The following is a 19,424-nucleotide window of genomic DNA, read 5'->3' on the forward strand; positions in this document are numbered from 1 at the left end:
CCTGTGGGATTTGCAGGAATCCTTTCTAGAGATTCCTAGAGGTCCCCTGCTTAACCAGCCACAACAACAGCACTAGAGGTGATTGTGACCTGTTGCTGCTTTGGGCAGCTGGGGTTAAATGGATGTGGGACAGAAGCTGACAATCTAAATCTTTCTGTTATTATTTCAGGTGAATTACATGGCTTTGGTTTGGAATTGATTAAAATTTGATGTTAACTTTGCAGCTGTGAAATGGAGAAATTCAACAAGCTTTTACAACTAACCCCAAATCTGTAGAAATTGATTCTGCTAGTGCAGTGTAGTCACCAAGCCATCCAGAGCAGATGCCAGGTGTGTGATGTGATCATAGAGTTCCTGGATGTTGGATGGATTGAGTTGCTGTAAGAACTGGTGGGAGCAGATCTTTGGGCAGCAGAGACAGGGAATCCACTTTTTTATATAATGACCTTCAAAATCAAACCTCTGTGTTGTCTTATGTTTTTGGCTGTCTTCCAGTGGGCATGTGGATAAATCAGGTCAGTTTGCTTACTTGATGTGCACAGACAAGTATGAGGATTATGAAATGAGGAATAACAGAAGGGTGTGTATTACAGTGAGAGGAATAAAGGGTAGCATAGAGGAAAGTGGTGCCCTTTTGTGGAAATATTTATGAAAAAATTTGATAACTGGAAAATAGGATGGGTGATTGGTACCTGTGGAATGTCTTGGGATTAAACAGACCAATAAAATCAGTAAGATGAGACCAGGAAGGTGTGTTTTGTTACTTGCTGGAGTCATAAGAAACAAGTTCATACTTGTGAAAGGGGCATGTTCTGAATTCTGGAAATTATATTGTAGTGAAGTTTTGGGGAGTGTATCAGCTGGTAGCTCAAAGTGAGGTTTGTTTCTAACTCTGGAACTTGGGTTGCAGTATATTTTCTTGTTCTGAGCTTCACTCGAGGAACAGTGTGCATGGAGCTGAGGGAGTAACTCGTATTGAAAAGGGCTGTGGCTTGTTCTGCTCTCCTCATGTTTTTAGCAGGGCAGGTTGCAGATGTTTTCTTTGTAGCTCTGGTGTTTGGGCTAAAGGGATTTCAAATCTTTCAGAGAAAAATAGCTTCAAATTCAGCTGTGAGTCTGATATTTGTTTTATTAGTGGAAATCTTTGTCTCATGTGTTTTCCCAGTTCTAGATAACCTTTTCTTGTCATCTAAGAAATTAATTTCTTTGTTGGACTCATTGCAAGTAAACTTGATAGCAGGATTGCTGTTATTGAGGCAGCTTACACAGTGATTTGCTAAGTACAGCCTCTTCATATAATGTGAAGGAGAAGTCGATTTATTGACCACCATTGGGATTTCAGGAACTGTTGAACTACCTGGTTTTTATCCTTCTCTCATAAAATTTGCTATTAAATATCTTTTTTTCTGTTACCCTCTTGAAAAGGGTTCTCTTTGAAATGCAGTCGTACAAGAGCAGCAATCCTACTCATTTCAGTGCTGTAGAGTTTGGCTTTTTAATGAAGTGTCTGCAGGGTCATGTAAAGTATCTTGACAGCAGATTCTTGAAGGTTTTGTAAAATACTTGCCTATGCCAGGAGGCCACTGACACTTTTCAGCTGTGACAACTGGCTCTGTGGCTGTGGTGGCAGCCCTTGGTTTAGAGCACATCCCAGTGAGAGCAAAACACTGCAGAAAGACCAGCTCTGCTCTCTGCACAAGACTGCGCTTGTTGCAGTACATGTCCTCTGTCAAATATTATCTCCTTCTCTGGAATACTAAGGAATTAATAAATATAAAATTCGATTAGTTTATGCTATTTGCTGCATATTCATAATAGTTGTCTGCTACTTTCTGCAAGCTCTTCTCTAAGGTGTACATTAGGAAGGAAAACTCTTGTCTCTGGTAATCTGTAAAAAGAGTTTTAAAAATAGAATCCAAGTGAACTGTACAAGTGGATTATTGATTCTTGGGCATGCCAAGAGAACGCCTTCTGTGAAGTCGTCTTCATTGCTTCAGAGTCTAAACCAGTGTCTGGAGGCTTTGGGGGTGATGTTTTTTGATTAGCAGACAGTAATGGAGAAATCATCTCTAGTTAATCTGGATTTCTGACAACTCTTCCCAGGCACTGCTGCAGATGGGTGTCAGAGCTGGGGTACTTGGGGATGGAACTTGGACATTTACAGATTATGGTTGTGGTGGTCTTGTGGAGGTCTTTGATCTTGGCATGTTTGTGTTCCCTGAGATGGATGGTGCCACGCTGTGTTATGTGTGACAAGAGCACAACACTGCTTGGGACTGGCACTGCTACTAACTGCTGCTACAGGCACTAAAAGGGAAGAGGGAAATGAAAGCAGAAGAGAACAGCTATTAGAGTGCCTTAGATTATTGCAACCAGCTAAAGGGGATGACATGTTTGAACCCTGACACTCTAAGCACAGCTGCAACATCTGCCAGCCCAATGCTCAGGGGGGGCAAGCCCATCCAGTTATGTACTGTAGTTTTATTTTTGTGTTTATTTGTGCAGAAGTTAAATGAAAGGAGCCAAACTTCCAAGTATTTTCCAAGTTCCCTTTTTGCTTACCTTAATCTTGTGGTTATTGTGGACCAGCATCTTAGTAGTTCTGATTAACCTGACCACTGGATAATGAGAGATCTTTTTTATTTGACTGGTCCCAGAATGATTTTATTTTGCTGTCAGCTGCAGATTAACAAGCTTCAAGGGGAAATAGCTTCTGCCAGGTGCATGGTTATCATGCATGTGCCAGTTTGGTTTTATTTCCAAGACCAAGTCGCCATTGGTAATCCAGATGAAGCCCTGATCTCTGGGGGTGAGAGCTGGGCCATCACTCTACCCTTGCAGCTCAGCCTTGCATTCAGCACAGAATGTCCAGCTGTGTGCCTGGCTGTTCCCTTTGCCAGGGCTGGCCTCTTGGAGACTGACATGAGGAGTAGTGTACAACACAATTGGCAAGTGGCTGTCATGCTTTGTGGCAGATCTAATGAGCTCCAGCTGCCTGGTGAAATCCTGCCTCAGATCCTCTGAAAGAACTCTTGAAGGCTCTGCTTGGATTCATGGACTTTCTTGATGTTTTTTATTTTGTTTAGGGTTTGTTTAAGGTTTTTTGGGGGGGAGGGGTGTTTGGTTTTTTTTTTGCTTTGGGAAGCAGATGGAGAAAGTAATCCTGGAAACTTCTTCACAATTTACATTTACAAGTGTCAAGTTTAGAATTTGGCACAAGAACAACTGGCAAGGTGACACAGTGCAGGCATGCCTGGACATGCAAACACAGTGGCACATGCCCACCTGCTGAGGAAAGCAGGAGTATAAATCACCTCCAGGCTCTCAAAGGTCCCCCATGAACAGGTATTTTTTGCTTCCTTGATCAGGTGCTACAGGTGCCTGTGCTGGTGCCTGGTATGTGTACGAATGGGAGAGGTGGTGCTGTCTGATGCATCTGTGGCACTCATGGCCCCATCTTCCAAAACCTGGGATCTGCAATTGATAACAGTGCTACTGTACTTTTTCTTCTATCTTTTATTTAATTTTTGCATATCCATTTTCCATTTTGTTCCTATTTACACAACTCGCTTTATTCCCTTTGCCATGTCTCCTGCCTTAGGGATATCAGCTAGCCTGAAATAGCCTTCTACATTGGAACTGAAGTTGTGAAAGAGCAAAATCAAACACAGAAATGTTCTTCTCCAGCCAGCAAGTGACAAGGCTATGGACAAGCATATTTAAAGAGAATCCAGAGGCACATTGCTAAGAGACTTCTAGACTTCCTTGGAGAGGAACATTGGATGTGAAATGCTAATAAAATGAACTCCTTAGAAATTATAAGTCTCATTTCTACTAAAGTAGAAAATACTTTATCTTACAGCCTTGATCTTCCTATTTGTAGTGGTTTTGACATGTTCATTATTGAACAAATGATGAACAAAAACAACCCTCCTCTGGTTCAGTCATGTAGTGAAACCCTAGAGACTGGCTCAGTGTTTGGGGCTTTCCTAGTAAGAAGGAAGACTGCAAGGTCACCACATTTTCAGTTTGGAAGAACAATTCTCACCTAGCTGATGGCTCCTGGCAGGTATCAGAAGTGCAGAACAAGTCTGCATTCATTTTTATACCACTTCTAAGACTGAAAAATTAAATTTAGTTTCCTGATTTGGCAACAGAGGTGCCCAGGGGTCTGCTGAGGGCCGTCACCTGTGAGAAATCCTTCTTGTGAGGAGTCCCAGTGCTGCTGTAAGGGATTATTTGGGAGCTGTGAGTAGGCACAGGCTGAGCACATGCAGGTGGGACTCTTGAAGGTCTGTGTTCTTCAGCCCCAGCATCAAAGCTGCAGGGCCGATGTGGATGTGAGTGGCCTCTGCTGCACATTTGTGTTAGGGCTGTTTGTGCCATGCTGTTGCTGTTTACTGGGTAAAATCTGTGATGTCTGTATGCCTCAGGTATGTGGGCTCACCTTTTGCATCTCCTATCTGAGAAAATATTTGTTTATTTTTTGTCCTACCTCTCCTTCCTTTTCAATCATATTTTGCTTGACCAGCACTTACCCAGAGAGGAGCCTGAGCCCAGAATGGTGAGCGAGCTGTACAAGGATCTGCTGTACATCCCTGGTTCAGGGGAAGTAGCATGCGGCTTCTCCACTCTGTCTTTAATTAAACTTGGGTTTTCTGTTGTTGTAGCTGGAAGCACTGTGCTGACACAACTCATTCTTGTATCAAACAGATTAAAATGTCAATGTTTTAATGTTCTCATCTGTGGGAAAAAGAAAATAGTTGGGTGTTTTATTTATAACTTAAAAAGATGCTGAGGGAAAGGTTTACTTGTGCAAGATGGAAAATGACAACTAAAGGTACAGATTTCCATTTAATATTAAAAGTCTTTAAAAGGCAGAAAATAGTGAAAGGATTAAATCTCTTCAGGAGATAGACTATACTGGGGCATGGCAGTTTAAAACAATTATAAATTTACTGTATTTTTAATTATTCACTCTGTTTTCTTTGCATTTGTGACATGATGTGCACACATCCTGATGAGCTAATGTACCAAGCTCATGCACTCTGTGTGAGAAGGAAAAGAATTAAAGTATCTGAAAAGAATGGTGAGAAGTCAGTGTTGTCCTCCATGCTAAGTGACTCCTTCTGAGAGAAAGCAGCTGTATTTTCTAGAAGAAATGTAGTATTATTTTTTGTGACAAATTTCCATGCAGGTTTGCTCCCTGGGCAATTTGAGGAGTGACAATGGTTTGGAGCTGTTACTTCAAGTGCCCTGTGCAGGTACCTGTGTGAGGCAGGTTCTGGGCTAGCAGGGTGGCCAGGTGAATGCAGGAGGCTGCTGGGCAGGGGTCCAGCCAACAGCTGGAATTGCCTATTTGGCATTAATGTGGCATTAATGTGGCTCTTCTTCAGAAAGTGAGAGATTTATTTAGAGATTTGCTTGATTTAGGCTGTCCTCTGGGTTACCATCTGTGGAATCTCTGTTTCTGGGCAGCCGTGTCTCCCCTGCATGTACATTACGAATGCTCACCAATGCCTTTTGGGTTATGCTTTTCCTGGACTGGGGGAAAGAAATAAAACCTTTTAAAGAAGGGAAACAGAAAGAGCTCCCACTGAACACTGATGCTAGAAGAAGAGTGCCGAGTGTCTTTTTGTTGTACTTTCTTGCTCTCTCACACTTATTCCTCTTATCTCCCAGAGCCTGGCTGCTGGGTGATCAATTTGTTGGCAGGGGTTATTCAAACATCAGCAGAATGCATGTTCTTACTGTTCTGCTTGGAACTAGGTGCTGGAGCCAACACAAACAGCTCTGGTGTGGGAACCAGCGCTGGGTGTTTGAGTCAGGCTGTTCTTGGTGGTCTGTCCTTCCTGCAGTAAAAATGTCAGCAGTTTCTTTTCCCATAGTGTTCATTTATGTTCCTGTTGTCTAGTGTTTATACAATCACTGCTTGTGGACAGTTCAAATAATTTTTTTAATAAATTCTGGGGTTTTCTTCACTTTCAGCTCTTGTTTTCTGTAGGTTTTGGGGTTTTCCACTCTGGCTTCATTTTTTTTGGTCCTCTTTCCCATTGACAAAGGGAATGTGGCATTTTGTGTTTGGTGTTGGGTTTTTATTGTTTGTTTTTTACTCACAAGGTAAAACTTGACTGTGGGGACACTTCTTAGGGCAAATAAGCTCCAAGTGCAAGAGAGTGGCTCCAGAATGCCTCGGGAACCAGAGTACAAGGTGCCTCAGGCTGAGTTGTGCTGAGGCTGGTGACAGAGATGGTGTTGCACTCAGCTTTTTGCTCCCCTCAACGACATCAGATACCACTGAAGCACTTGGTGGTGTGCTTTGTAACACCCTTCCAAGTGTTCAGGAACCACCAACGTTCCTTACTGGCTGTGCATTTTTGCTCTAGTGAAAGTCCAGGATGCTTGTGGGAGCTGGATGGTTTGAAGCTTTCTGTAATTCTCCCTGTTACCCTCAGGGCATGCTGAAAAATTACCTTTGTAGAGTCTTTGGGATATGATGCAGTCCCAGATCAGACACTTCTCTATTAAATAAAAAGTATGATAAGCCTAAAAGCATTGAATTCAGTATTTTGAATCTCTAAAGGCCAATCCCAGTGTGGATCTATTTGGACTAATTTACTGAACTATTTAGTTTCTCCTCCTGCATAACAACCATTCCATCCCCAGCCATTACCAAGTCAGCTCTGCCTCTGTGGCTGCCAGGAATAACTTTACTTTGCATGGATAATTAACTGGATTGAGTAACAGCAAAAAAAAATTATTTCCACATAGTGGCAATAATAAATCTGTTACTACTTTTGGCTCTCCATGTTATTGCCATATTTGGGTATATCTTAATGAGGAAGTGGCTTCCTTTGGCTGAGTTCAAATACCAGCACAGGGCCTGCCTCCAGCACTGAGCTGGGCTGGTGAATGGAGGGCAGAGGGGGCATTAAACCCGGCAGACATTTCTGCCACAAAAAACTGCCTTGTTTTTTTTTGGTTTTTTGTAGGGGGTTGGCTTGGTTTATGGGGTTTGATTTGATTTGGTTTGGTTTGGGGGTGGGAGGGGTTGGGTTGGGTTTTTTATTGGGGATTTTTTCCCCTGCAAGCAGCAAACTCCCAGTCTTTGTGACATGATAAAACTTGGAATTTCTGTTCATGTAAGAATCAAAGCTTTGCTAAGATGGAAATCTGGCAAACTTTTTTTTTTTTTTAATTAAACCAAAATTGACCTTTCCTATGAGGCTATTTGGAGCATCCCAGTCTGTTTTCCAACATTCATAAAATATGGGGATAGGACCTGCTGGGCTCAGCACAGGGATTCTCTGAGGGACGGATTGAAATTTACAAGTAGGTCCTGAGCACAATGACTTTCATGTCTCATAACAGCTTATCTGACACTCATTAACTTTTCTGGACTCATCCTCCTCCTTTTCCCTTTCATTTTCATCACCTGTTGTCTCATGACCTAGAGCCTTGTTGTCCATCACCCAGGGAAGAATGAAGCTGCTTCCTGCAGAGACTGCTCTCAGCCCTGGAGCAGTCTGAGTGTTGTGCCAAATACCCGAGATCTCGAGTCCGTGGATTGCTCTCGTGTGTGCCTTGCTGCTGCCACACCCAACTGCACCTGGACTCCAGCTTGGCAGCAGCTTGGGATGCAGAGCCTTGAGAGGGGTCAGTGACCCAAGGATCAGTTTAAGGATGTCACAACGGGCAGCACAATGGAAAGCTGAAGGCTTCTGGGAAGAAGAGGGCAAACTTAATTGGTGGTAGAGAAAATTAAGGAAGGTGTTTGTTGGCTTGTGCCCATTAACATTTCCTTCTGTCAGTCTTGCCTATGTCCCACTATTTAATTCACGCTATGCCTGATCCATATCTGCTGTTCCTTTTCTATCATCCTCTCACCATGTCAACCCCCTGCCTCTAACCACTGTCCTGTGCAGGCAGCTCCTGCAGAAAATAAAATGCAAAAATTAACTTAGGTATTGATAAATAACTAAGTAGAGTTTGTTCAAGAGGGGAGGAATGTAACCTTAGAGTTAAAGCTGCAGAAGTTTGATGGTTATAAAACCAATCAGTGAATTTAGAAAAGACAAAAGGAAACGGCTCAAGAAAAGCATTTAAGCAATTCTTGGTGAAAAGTGCTCTTTGCATAAAATAACTTCATTGAATTGCTCATGTGATGGGAGGAAAAAACATAGTCAAAAAAATAAGATCTTAGAGGAATTTTTTTCCTGTGTTTTCAGCATTGATCTGGCTATATGACTGCAGAACCTATAAAACTGTGAAAATTCTGAACCAAAACAAAATCCAGAGAGTATAACAGACAAAGAAAGAAGATAAAGTCTTCATCACAGTTCTCTCCTTGGCTACAATCCTCTCAAATGGCTACACTGGTGCATCATAGCTGACTTTAATTATGCAGTTTGAATAAAAATGAGAAAGAAGCAGTTTGCCTTGGGCCCATGTATACCTGGTATGCTTCATCACAGCCTGACAAATATCCCTTAACCAGTCACTAGCTTGTATCTTATGGCTTATTTTTAAAAATCCAGCCCAGGGAATTGTGGTGATTTTAAGGGGAGGGGTGTGACCTGCAAATATTTGATTGATTCTGTTCCTGTCCCACAGTTCTATGTAAAATTTATTTACTGGTTTTCCTTTTAAACCATTAGCTGACCTTCCATACGGATCCCAGCTGTGCATTAGCATTGCTTGGGGATGTGTTTGTATCTTTTGTCTAAAAATACCCAGCCGGTAGGATCCATGATCCATGAAAGCTAATTGAAACAATTTCTCTTCAAGTTTTGGCAAGTGAAGCATGCATTATAAACATTAATATCTATAAATTGAATTGTTAATGAATCTAGACACTAATAATGAATGCAATTTTGTAGGCTTAACTAGGAACACTAAAATTATCAGGATCTGGAACAGAATTTTCAATCATTTTTGCTTATTAAATAGCAAAACTATGCTTTTAATAAGCTAATAATTTTTATTTGACCCCATAGGAGTAGCTCAGCTGATTAGAAACAGGTTTCAAAGTGCAAAACAATCTTGTTTTTCTCTCCCTGTTTTAACTATTAGATCAGATGCTGATCTCCATTGCTTATCCTGCAATTCTTCTGAAAGAATTTGCAGCAGAACCTCTCTATGTCCCATTGAACAGGAGAATTCTCTGCACAGATAAATCATGCTGTAAGCTGCCAAAACAACTGGAGCTTGCTTGAAGGATTATTAGTGCACAAAAATACAAATATGAGAGATTCCTATTTGGTCTTTCTTCTATCCAGAAGTAGAAGAGCACTTGATACAACTCAAAACTCAAGACCAAAGCTAATAAACAGAAATCTTCTTCTCCCCCAATTTAAAATTAGTCTTTAGGATTTTATGCAGCTGAAGAATATGGTAAGATTCAGAGTTATAATAACAAGTAAATCTTAGGCTCTGATGGCTTCCCTTAAAACAGTTTTGTGAAGTTTGCCGTTCTTCCTGACTCCAGTGGCTGGAGACTAGGAGGGCACAAGGAGATTATTCTCTGAGTCCCTCAGGCAAAACTGTTTCTCCCCTGTTGCTGGCAGCCCTTGCAGACAGGCTGTCAGCTTTTATGGAGCACTGGTGTCCCTTAGACAAGGAAATTCTTTTACTGAAAGATTTAGTAACTCTACAACATTTGTTAAATGAAAAAAATCAAACCTGGTTATCTTGCAAGATAATGGTAAAGAACAACCTCTGAAAGGTAAGGGAAAGGATGTCCAGGATTTATTTCTGGATTTACATCTGGGAAGGACCATAAAAGGTCCCTCCATCTCTGGAGGCGATTGATATCCTTACAGAAATGTATTCAGTGCTTGATTACATTTTCTGTTTGAGAGAGGATGTTTCCTTTATTTAATCTAGACCTCCCTTACTACAGTTCATACCTACCTCCATTGTTTCATGTTCTATGAACATGGAGAAAGGTTTTCACTCTTTATAGCAACCTTCTCTCTATTTGAAGGCTCTTTCCATCCATGTTCCCCAGTTGCCCCAGTACTTTCCCCCACTCATTTCTTCCCTTCTTTAGCATGGGCAGATGTCAGGTAGCAGTGTTAACTGACAGATTAACATGGGATGGCAAGGGAAGAATACTGGCTAGCTTGGAGGGATGAAGTGATAGAAAAAACAAGGGGAAAAAAAGTTTTCTCAGTGCTGCTGTCTATTGACATTCAACAGAATAACTGCCCTGGAGTCAATTCCTCCTAAGTAAACTGATTCAGTCAGAGCTGTTAGCATGGAGGATATTGGCATTCCTGTTTACTGAACAGGAGTCTTCCAGGAACCTTGCTTTCCTAGTGAATTTAGTATATGTACATGTGTACTTTTCAATAAATGTAACAAATAACCCAGGCAAACCTGGCAGCCTACTAGTAAGTCATATGCAAACTGAAACAAAAATATTTAATCCTGGAGTAAACATTTATGAAGTGTCTGTGCCACCCTTTGCAAAGGGATAAAGTGGTCGGTCAGTGTGCATCCAAGAAAGAGCTGAAATAATACCTTTTTGTATTTTCAATGTAAAATAGTGTAAATAATAATGTAAACCTGGTAGTGTGTTAGAACCTTGCAGCCTCTTTCTTTCACTTCAATGCCAGTTATGTCAGGTGCCCACCCTCCTCCTCCTCCTCCAGAAAAGAAGTTTCTGTCACTCAGAATCCACCCCTGCTACAGCCACTGCACTGACACAGGTGAGAGCTGGAGAACTCTGTTTCACAGCTTGAGACACAATTTTTTCAGCTATAAAAACTCAACCACATGGTGTATCTCAAACAAGTACTAGAGAAGGAGGACTTTACCTGAGTTGGTTTTGCCTGCCTCTATAAACAGAAAAATCGATGGTCTTTGTTCTTTTATTGAGGAGGAAAAAAGTACTTTTTTCCCACCTGGGAGGGCTAATGGGATACTCTGGTGTGCAGCACCACTTCAGCAGTGAGGGAGGTGTCCCTGCTTGATCTCTGCTAATGAAAGTCTTCAACCAGCTGTTCATGCTGCTTCTAGGACATAAAATTTCAGGTTCTGGCTCTCCTGATCTGTCACTTTGCTAAGCCTCTGTGGGGTCTTGTGCAGCACTTTTTGGCTGTAGTCCCAAGGAGGGTGTGACTTGAAAGTCACGGCCTTTTCACTGGCCAAAGGGTGAAAAGTGGTGCTGTGGAACACCTCTATAAACTTGGCTGCAAAGGCTGAATGTTCTGATGGACACTGACAGGCGTCCGAGCCTCTCGGGTTGTGTCTGAGTCCCCAACAGAGTCAAGCCCAACAATACCTGTGTGCAAAGCTAAGATGTATATTTTTCTTAAATTTCAGACCAGTAAGATCTAATAACCTTTACTTTGGTCTCCTGCACATCCTTCTGAAAAGCATGTCAGATCCACAGAAATTAAAGGAAATGGGATAACCTTACTCCTGAATTTACATGGGCATGTCTTTTGTCATTCCTCAGTATTTTGCTATCCCATGTTTTACGTCGCTCACCTTTCACATTGACAAAAGAGACAACAGATATATCTCTTTTATTTCTAGATTACATGCTTCCTTTAGAGCAGCTCTGTCATTTATCTTGCCAAATATTTAGTAGTGCTCAGTATGTGAGGCTCTTCAGGAAGATTACCAGATTTCTAATTCTGCCTAGAATTTAAACAAATACAAAAACAAGTGTTATATTAAAGAGGAAGAGAAAATAATTTACTATGGTGCTGAGAGCTAAATCTCTGGTTCAGCAGTCAAGGATTACTGGCCACCAGTCTGGGTTGGTGGAACTGCTTGGATGCCAGGCATCAACATCAGTTTCCATGTTGGGTGTAATGTCACTTTCCAGAGGGCTATAACCAAGGTTTATCATAATAGCAGCCCTCAAAATCAAGATCGTTCAAAGCAGCCTTACAAACAATTACACATGCTGTTCATTTTGTGTGTGTATATTTACCTTCTTTTCTTTTCATCCAAGTTTTTATCAGAGGTTTTTGCAGAGTGGGACTGGAAGTTGTTGACACACTCCACCCAAAAACACTGAGTATGGGGAGAGGTGCCCATGCCCATTTCAGTGCCACAGGGAGAGCAGGGCATGGCACATGAGGAATGTGAAACTGTTGTTTGTGCTTATTCTAATGAAAGAACCAACAAAAAGAAAAAAGAAATACTTTACAAAAAGAAAAGGAAATACTTCTAACAACATCTAGTAGAATTTAAGAAACTCGTTGTAAATGGAAAAATCATAAATACATTTTTATGCCACACCTCCTGTGGTCTGAGAGTCAGATTGTGAGAAATAACTCTATGAAATGGCAGTTTCAAGAAATAGTGTGCACAGGTACTATTGCAGTCATATTTTGGTGTCATCCACAAGTTTGATTCCAACACAAATTATTCAGGAAAACAGAATACCGAGCTGGTTCCTCAGACTGGAGAGATGGAAGATAGCTCTGTACAGAGCTTCAACAGGGAGAAATGTAATTTGATAATCTGGAGACAACAGATAATTAAAAGCCCATTGGAGGTGGAAGGCATGTTAATTGTTTCCTAGCACAGGTGGGTCTCCAACCAGGATTTAGCACCTACCCCTGTCTTTCCTGTGAAAGTATAGGTGTTTCCAAACTACACCTAAAAAGCTGAGGGGAGGAGACAAGCTTTGACCTTTCCTTTTTTGGTAGTTTCTTCATAGTACCTTGGCCTTGTTTTTCCTGTCATCTTTTGTCACCCCTTACTCCGAGCAAAGATGCCTTGTTGTTAGCAGAGATTTCTTGATGTAGCCTGGATTAGAACTGACTATTTTGCAGCCCATTCTTTATTCTCAATTCAGGATTTACAGACTGCTCTCTGCAATGCTGTAATGAGATCTGGGATAATAATATCAAGCTGTATCTAAACAATTGGATTAAAGGAAGCCCTTGGAATAGGACAGAGGTTGGTGTAACTTGCTGGATCACGTGTACAATTGCTGGCCAGTTCCCCAGGGACAAAGTTTTTCCTCCTGGCAGAGCTCAGCAGCTAGCTTTCAGCTTCTTTCATGATCAGCATTTTGTGCTGAATGTTTTAAAATGTTTGGAAAATGCAGCATAAGGGAGATTGGAGGTGTTATCTTTAATTGGACTAACTTAAAAAATTAATATTGAAAAGTTTTCTCCTTGTTATGTTCCTATTGACCTGATGTTAAGAATAGCTTGTGCTGGTCTTGGAGAGAAGAGTAGAGGAATATATTTTGCTTTTGTTTTTTTGTGATTTGAATTTTGGATTTTGGTGGGACAGGAGAGGTTGCTATTTTGTGTAGAAAAAAAAGGTCTGAGCACAAATAGGAAATATTTTCAAAGGTCTTTGTAGGTGTTGGGCTGCCTGTGATGACCTGTTCATGGATACAGCTGGGAAAGGCTCCAGCCAGCATGAAGGTGTTGGTAATATCTGTTTGTCAGTTTCAGAACCAGAAAGGTCCAAAAGGTAGATGGACCTTTTTTTTTCAACCTGGTGAGGCTGCTTTGGTAATCACTGCTCAGAAAGTAATGGCCTTATGGAACGGAATAGCAATTGCCTGCTTTGACCTCAAAATACTACTTTGTCATCCTTGCCTGTCTCTCTCTCTTGAAAATTAACATTAGGTAAGAGTGAGGTAGATTCTTTTCTAGCTTATTCATTATCAGCAGCAGCAGTGTTGTTAATTATGTTTAGATTGTAGAGGCTGGATTATGAGTGGCCAGAGAACACAGAATTAGTTTCAGATTTTCATAGCTAGAAGGTGGGAAAATCCTCCTCTGGGTTGCAGACTAAGCAGATTTCCTCTGGATATCACTGAGGCAATAAACAATAAGCTGCAACTTTTTTATGATAGCTTTGCTCTCCATGCACAGATTTTACTGTGAGAAATAACACACTTTTCTCTTCGTTTACGTGCGTCATCTTCTCAGCTTCAGCTGGTAGTTTTCTTCTTTCTTTTTTTTTTTTTATTCTTATGAGAGCAGTCAGAATGTTCTTGAGGAGCCCTTAACTGGATTTTTGGGTCCTCTTGTATAATTTAGGAGCCTGACAAAGCCTACAGCCATCCTCCCTGAGCAACACTCAGCAGCAAGCAGGATGGAAACTGGTTACTTGGTATAATAAATAACTACAAACTTTCTTTTTATTTTTAGTTTTGTAATTTATTTAAATTTTCAAATTTTTTTTTATTTTAATCAGTTTATAAACAATTTGTCAGTCTGTGATTCAAAATATCTGAGTAATTTGTTGTTAAAAACACCACCCTGAGCACAAGTACAAGGGAGCGTGGCACTGCAAATACTTTTACAAAACCCTTCTCTCACCCACACTTGCCATCCCGAAGTGCTGTGGTATTGTATTTCTGACAAACTGAACTGAAGGTATCCAATTCACCTGACAGTGTTTTCTGACTTGCTCAGTCTTCTGGAAGAGACCTCTTCAGAATCTGCACTATATTGCCTTTATGTTCTTTTGTCTCTTTACAAGAGCATGGGGGATTTTGCTGGTCACTGTGATGTGTTCAGCATTACAAGAGTGTTTCTAATAACCAAATTTTACTCCTGGTGTCTTTATAAACTCCCTCAGGTCTTCTTCATGATTTCTTCTTCTGAAGTCAGTTTGCTCATGTTCCTTTGGGCTTTTTGCATCAACACTTGAAAAGTACAGTGTGTTGATAAGACATGATAGCACATTCCTGAGGAATCCATGGAAGCACAAGGCACACATTTCACTGCATGCAGACAGACAAACATGTTTTAGTTCATCCAAAGCAGGGCAGACCCTTCTCAGCCCTGAGTTCCTCAGAATTTAGTGGAAACTTCAATGTTGGATGAAGAATTTGAGGTGGAACATGAAACAATCCCTTTCATCCTCAGCTGAAGTGCTGGTACTCATTTTGTCCTTGGTAATTAAAGAGTATTCCTTATTTTTCTCATTCTTTCAAATCTGTATCAGTAAGATCTTTAGAGTAATTGCTCAGAACAATAACATGGAAGTAGAACATCACTGATCTCTTGGCTGGAAAATTTGTGAAAGGGAATGAAAAAAGGGAGAATTTCCCTGTAAGGGCTGCAGTTTGGAGCTCAGTGGGGTCTGAGCTTGGAAAGAGCAGCTCTGTGTCAGCTTTGAAGAGGTAAATCCTTGAATTCACAGTGTGTGTGTGTGTAAATCACATGTAACAGGAAATATCAGACTGTAAAAAAATCTGATAAATTTCAAGGAACTAGTGTCAGCAAAAACTAAAGCAACTAAACTAAGCAACTAGTGTCAGAAATAGGTGCAAGAAATATTTTAAAAGAAAACAAATACAAGTAGAGAGAAAAACAGGCAAGGATTTAAATATATCATAAGCACATCACAACTAATTCATCTGATAAAGGAAGATACAAGACAGAAGAGGTGATTGATGTAGCTCAAAGATTTGATGGTACAAAGCTGCCTTTACTTGAAATGATGAAAGGAAATAGGGCAAAAAACAGAATATTGAGGATTATTTACGATGTAAAGAGAGGGAGAGTAATCAAAAAGTCTGAGTAAATTCTAAAATGAAATAAGAAATGGCTTAAGGTGTATGTGGGGCGGAGAGAATAAAGAAATCATTATTAAATGGAGAGTCACCCAGGAATCTAAAATGGATCAGCCCTGAACTGATTTCATAAATGGGCCTTGACAAAGGGGAAAACACAGCAGCACAAGGCTATCTGTGATTAAAGGAAATATTCCACAATGTAGGATGTTAATAGAACACTTGGAAAGGAGGAGTATAAATAGAAGACCAGTACCATGTATGTGTTCTGTACATAAAAGAAATTAATTTTTTAATTTTTTTTTTTTTGCAAAATATTGAGAATTAATTTCGAAGATAATAAACTGCTGAGATAGCAAGGGATTGCAGAATCCATGTGAGGAATACCTTTTCCTTTTTCCCCTTTCAAAAAAGGGATTTGAGACATTATTGCTCAGTACATGGTAAAATATTGTCCAAATTTTTCTGGCTCATAATCTGTGAAACATATTCACTAAGAAGTTCCTACTCTTGGAAGAATGTCTGTAACGAAACACCTCCTGCCCCAAGACAGAGCTGCCTGGATGCTTGTTCTGGTCTTTTTAGTAAGTGTGGATGCCTCTGGCTACCTAAAGAAGTAAAAAAACTTTTTGTTTAATGTGTGTTATTCCTGTAAATTTGAATCAACCAGACTGGATTTATTCTGGTGGTGCATCTTTGACAGACCTAATGTCTACTTAGCGACAGGAATGTGAATGCCATGGGAAGCATCAGGGTACCAGCATTAAAGTATATGAGGTTTGCACTTACATGGAGATGTATTTTTAAACATCTAATACATTGTAGGTGCCTAAAATAAATAGAAGATTTTTATCAGTAACTTCTCATCAAGGATTATATTGTATCTGAGAAGAGTGACAGTTGACAGTGTTGCAGAATTCCATCAAATTGGATATAAATTTCTCAATAATTTTTGTATTAATTTCTGTATGCAAGATGGCAAAAGTGAATTTGGAAGGAACTGACTGATGTGAGAAATAAGTAAGGTTGACACTACGAGCCTAAGATTTTCCCCATACTGCTCAGTAGAGAACCCAGAAGAAGAAGAAAAAAAAAAAAAAAGGTTGAATTAGTGCCAAGCACAGGCAACAGGCAGTTAGAAAAATGATGGAACAGTTGCTGGGACATTAGTAAATGTGGATTCCAGGCAATACCATTTCTAAAATAACTTTTCTTTGTAAAATTGTGTTTAAGGTCTGGAAGTAATGATTTATGAAGAAATATGAAAATAATTAGATGTGTTTAACTTGCCAAAATAAATGAAGAGTGTTGTACTTGTCCACAAGCATATGAAGAGCATAAACAGAAACTATGGAGAAGAATTGCCTTGGACAGGGCCTAAGGAATGCAAATGAAATGTATTGTGATCATAATGCAAGAAGGAAAATGTATCTCAGATATCAGGTAATATCCTCCATTAGCAAGATTTATGAGACCCATCATGATGGGAATGTGACGGAAATGATGAAAAGTCCATTGACTGAGTCAACCGAAATTGGATTAGGAGGTGTAGAACACTTCAGCCCTGAAAGAGGATTTGTCACATGCCCAGCAAATATTGCAGACTCGTGAGACTGTGGTATAACACAGATGTATTTCAGTTCTTTCTCGATGTCAGAGATGCAGGTTCTGTCCTTGTGTGTGAATGCAGGTGGACAACCACTGAGCAAGTGTACCTTGGTCATGCCTTGGCTTCTCTCAGCTGAAGTTCCATATGAGTCTTGTGGCAAAGAGTCTTCATAAACAATAGCACAGTAATATGCTCCTTCACCCCATGAGCATCTCTAGAACCAGAGGGTTCCCCAGAGAAACTGGGGACAGAACATTTTGATCTTACTCTACTGTCTGTGTCCCAGGTACCTGCCCAGAGGGCTCCCAGACTCCAGGGCTCACTTCAGAAGCTCAGGAGTGTTGATTCTGCTCACCTGACTCTGTGCCAGAGAACTCTGGCTCTCATCTGGTGATAAGCCTAAGTGATAGACTTGGAAGGGGTCCACTCGTTTTCACCTTCAGCAGCTTGCTCTCAGGAGTCAGCTGCTGCCAGAGCTGAGGCACACGGCTGGTTTGGCATCCAGCACCAGGTGTTTCTCTGGCACTGCTCCAGGTCTTATATCATGCTCAGCACTAAAGAAATTCAGAGTTTATTGAGCCTCTCTCCAACAACCACAGGTGTTGGAGTCAGTGCTCCTGTTGTGACAGCAGGTTTTGATTAGATTCTTACCTGAGATTATGGGTGCACTGTTCAGCTCCTGGAAACCTTCTGCAAGGTAATGGCTGGGCAGCTTTTGCCCCATTTTAAATCCTTATGAATGCCAAAGTTGGTGGCTGCCTTGTGCCATGTCACCAAGGCTCGGCCTCCAGAGAATCTGAGGCACCTGCACAAAATTGCTTAGAAGAATTAAGAAGGTTGATCATCTTTGAAAGGTGCCTTGTGGATCTAAATCAGTGGTCTCCATGGTAGGATGCACAAGACTATCAGAGCACAGGAGGAATATTTTTTTTCAATAATAAATTTTAAAAATATAAAATAGGGTTTATTTCATCCTTACCCTTTTTAAATGCTGTTTTTGTGTATGCTTTGTAAAGTATATAATGCAGCAGTACGTGGACATAATTTGTAGACAAATACACATACATTGGTGTGCACACTCAAAATTTTTTAACTGATCAGGTGTACAATCGTAAAAAGTTTGGAGCCTGCTGATATCTAGATGTTCAGAGAAGGATAAGGATGATGGCTGTGGTACAAAAACCTTTCACTATTAATTCTTCCACAAAGAGAATCCTGAATACTGATGATAACCTTTGAAGAGGGAATATGACACAAAATAATGAAATGTAATGAAAAACCCTGGGCAATGCTGCTGGGACAGTCTGTGCTTCCTTGTGTTGTCGAGTAGGTGCTTGAACTCTTTCTCATGTACACTGGGGTGTATTTTAGCTTCATATAAATCCACAACTGCTGTGTAGTCAAATAATGTCATGCCTGGTTCCTGTGTCTCTGTGTTGGGTCCAGTCTGGTTCTCCAGACTGGTATCCATCTGCTGTCATGGAGCAACCAGGCCTAGTTTGGACAGTCAGACAACCACAAGTCCGGGAACATCTGGGAACATCTGTCCCCAGAAAAGGGCATAAATGTGGCTGGTTCCACTCACAGGCTGGTGTCCCATTTTCAGCTGTAGCTGGTAGCTGCAGCTGCTCTGATCATTCAGAACATTAATTTATAGTCTTTATTTGTGGCCCAGGGCTTCAGTGGACTCATTCATGGCACCACGGCCATGGCTCTGCCCAGGGGAGGCCCTTGCAGGATGTGGAATAGGGCAGGAAATAAGGAAAAATGGGGTCAGTTTTTACACTACTGGATCTCTGACTGGCACCTGCCATCTGATCTTTCTCTGAGGCAAAAACCACAGTCAGGTCTCAGCAGTTTCCATCGCACAGTGCAGGCAGCATACCTGTTTGCCAAAGATACGTGCTGCCAAACTTTGAGCTGTCATTCCAAATTAAGGTGTTAGAGCTTTCCTTGCCTATGATAAGTCATTAAATATTGCTCAATTACCCTTGCACTGAGCCTTTTTTTAAACTCAAGCTTACTTTACTGAAAGGCATCCTGTCTTGATTTGGAGATATTAAAAGATGAAAAATCCTCTTTCCTTTGATAGGGCAGGGTTTTTAATGTCAAATCATTCTCACTATAAAACTCTGCCTGATTTCCAATTTAAGCTGGTCTGGCTTCAGCTTCCAGCAATTGGTTCTTGTTATGCCTTTCTTGGCTGGATTAAAGACCCCTCTAGGACCTGGTATTTTCTTCCTTTGAAGGTACTTATACATCATAATCAAACCATCTCTTGATCTTTTTAATAAACTAAACAGA

At 40.8% G+C, this 19,424-nt stretch overlaps 1 protein-coding gene and 1 long non-coding RNA gene across 2 annotated transcripts in view; both read left to right on the forward strand.

Moving 5' to 3' along the window:
* Nucleotides 1-19,424, forward strand: part of PMFBP1 (polyamine modulated factor 1 binding protein 1) — an 83,985-nt gene that overhangs the window by 4,948 nt on the left and 59,613 nt on the right.
* Nucleotides 170-5,980, forward strand: LOC147650920 (uncharacterized). Its single transcript, XR_015275518.1, has 2 exons — nt 170-330; nt 3,602-5,980. It is a non-coding gene; the product is annotated as an uncharacterized LOC147650920 (long non-coding RNA).

This window comes from Cyanistes caeruleus, chromosome 12 (assembly GCF_971803275.1).
Source record: "Cyanistes caeruleus chromosome 12, bCyaCae1.hap1.1, whole genome shotgun sequence".
NCBI lineage: Eukaryota > Metazoa > Chordata > Aves > Passeriformes > Paridae > Cyanistes > Cyanistes caeruleus.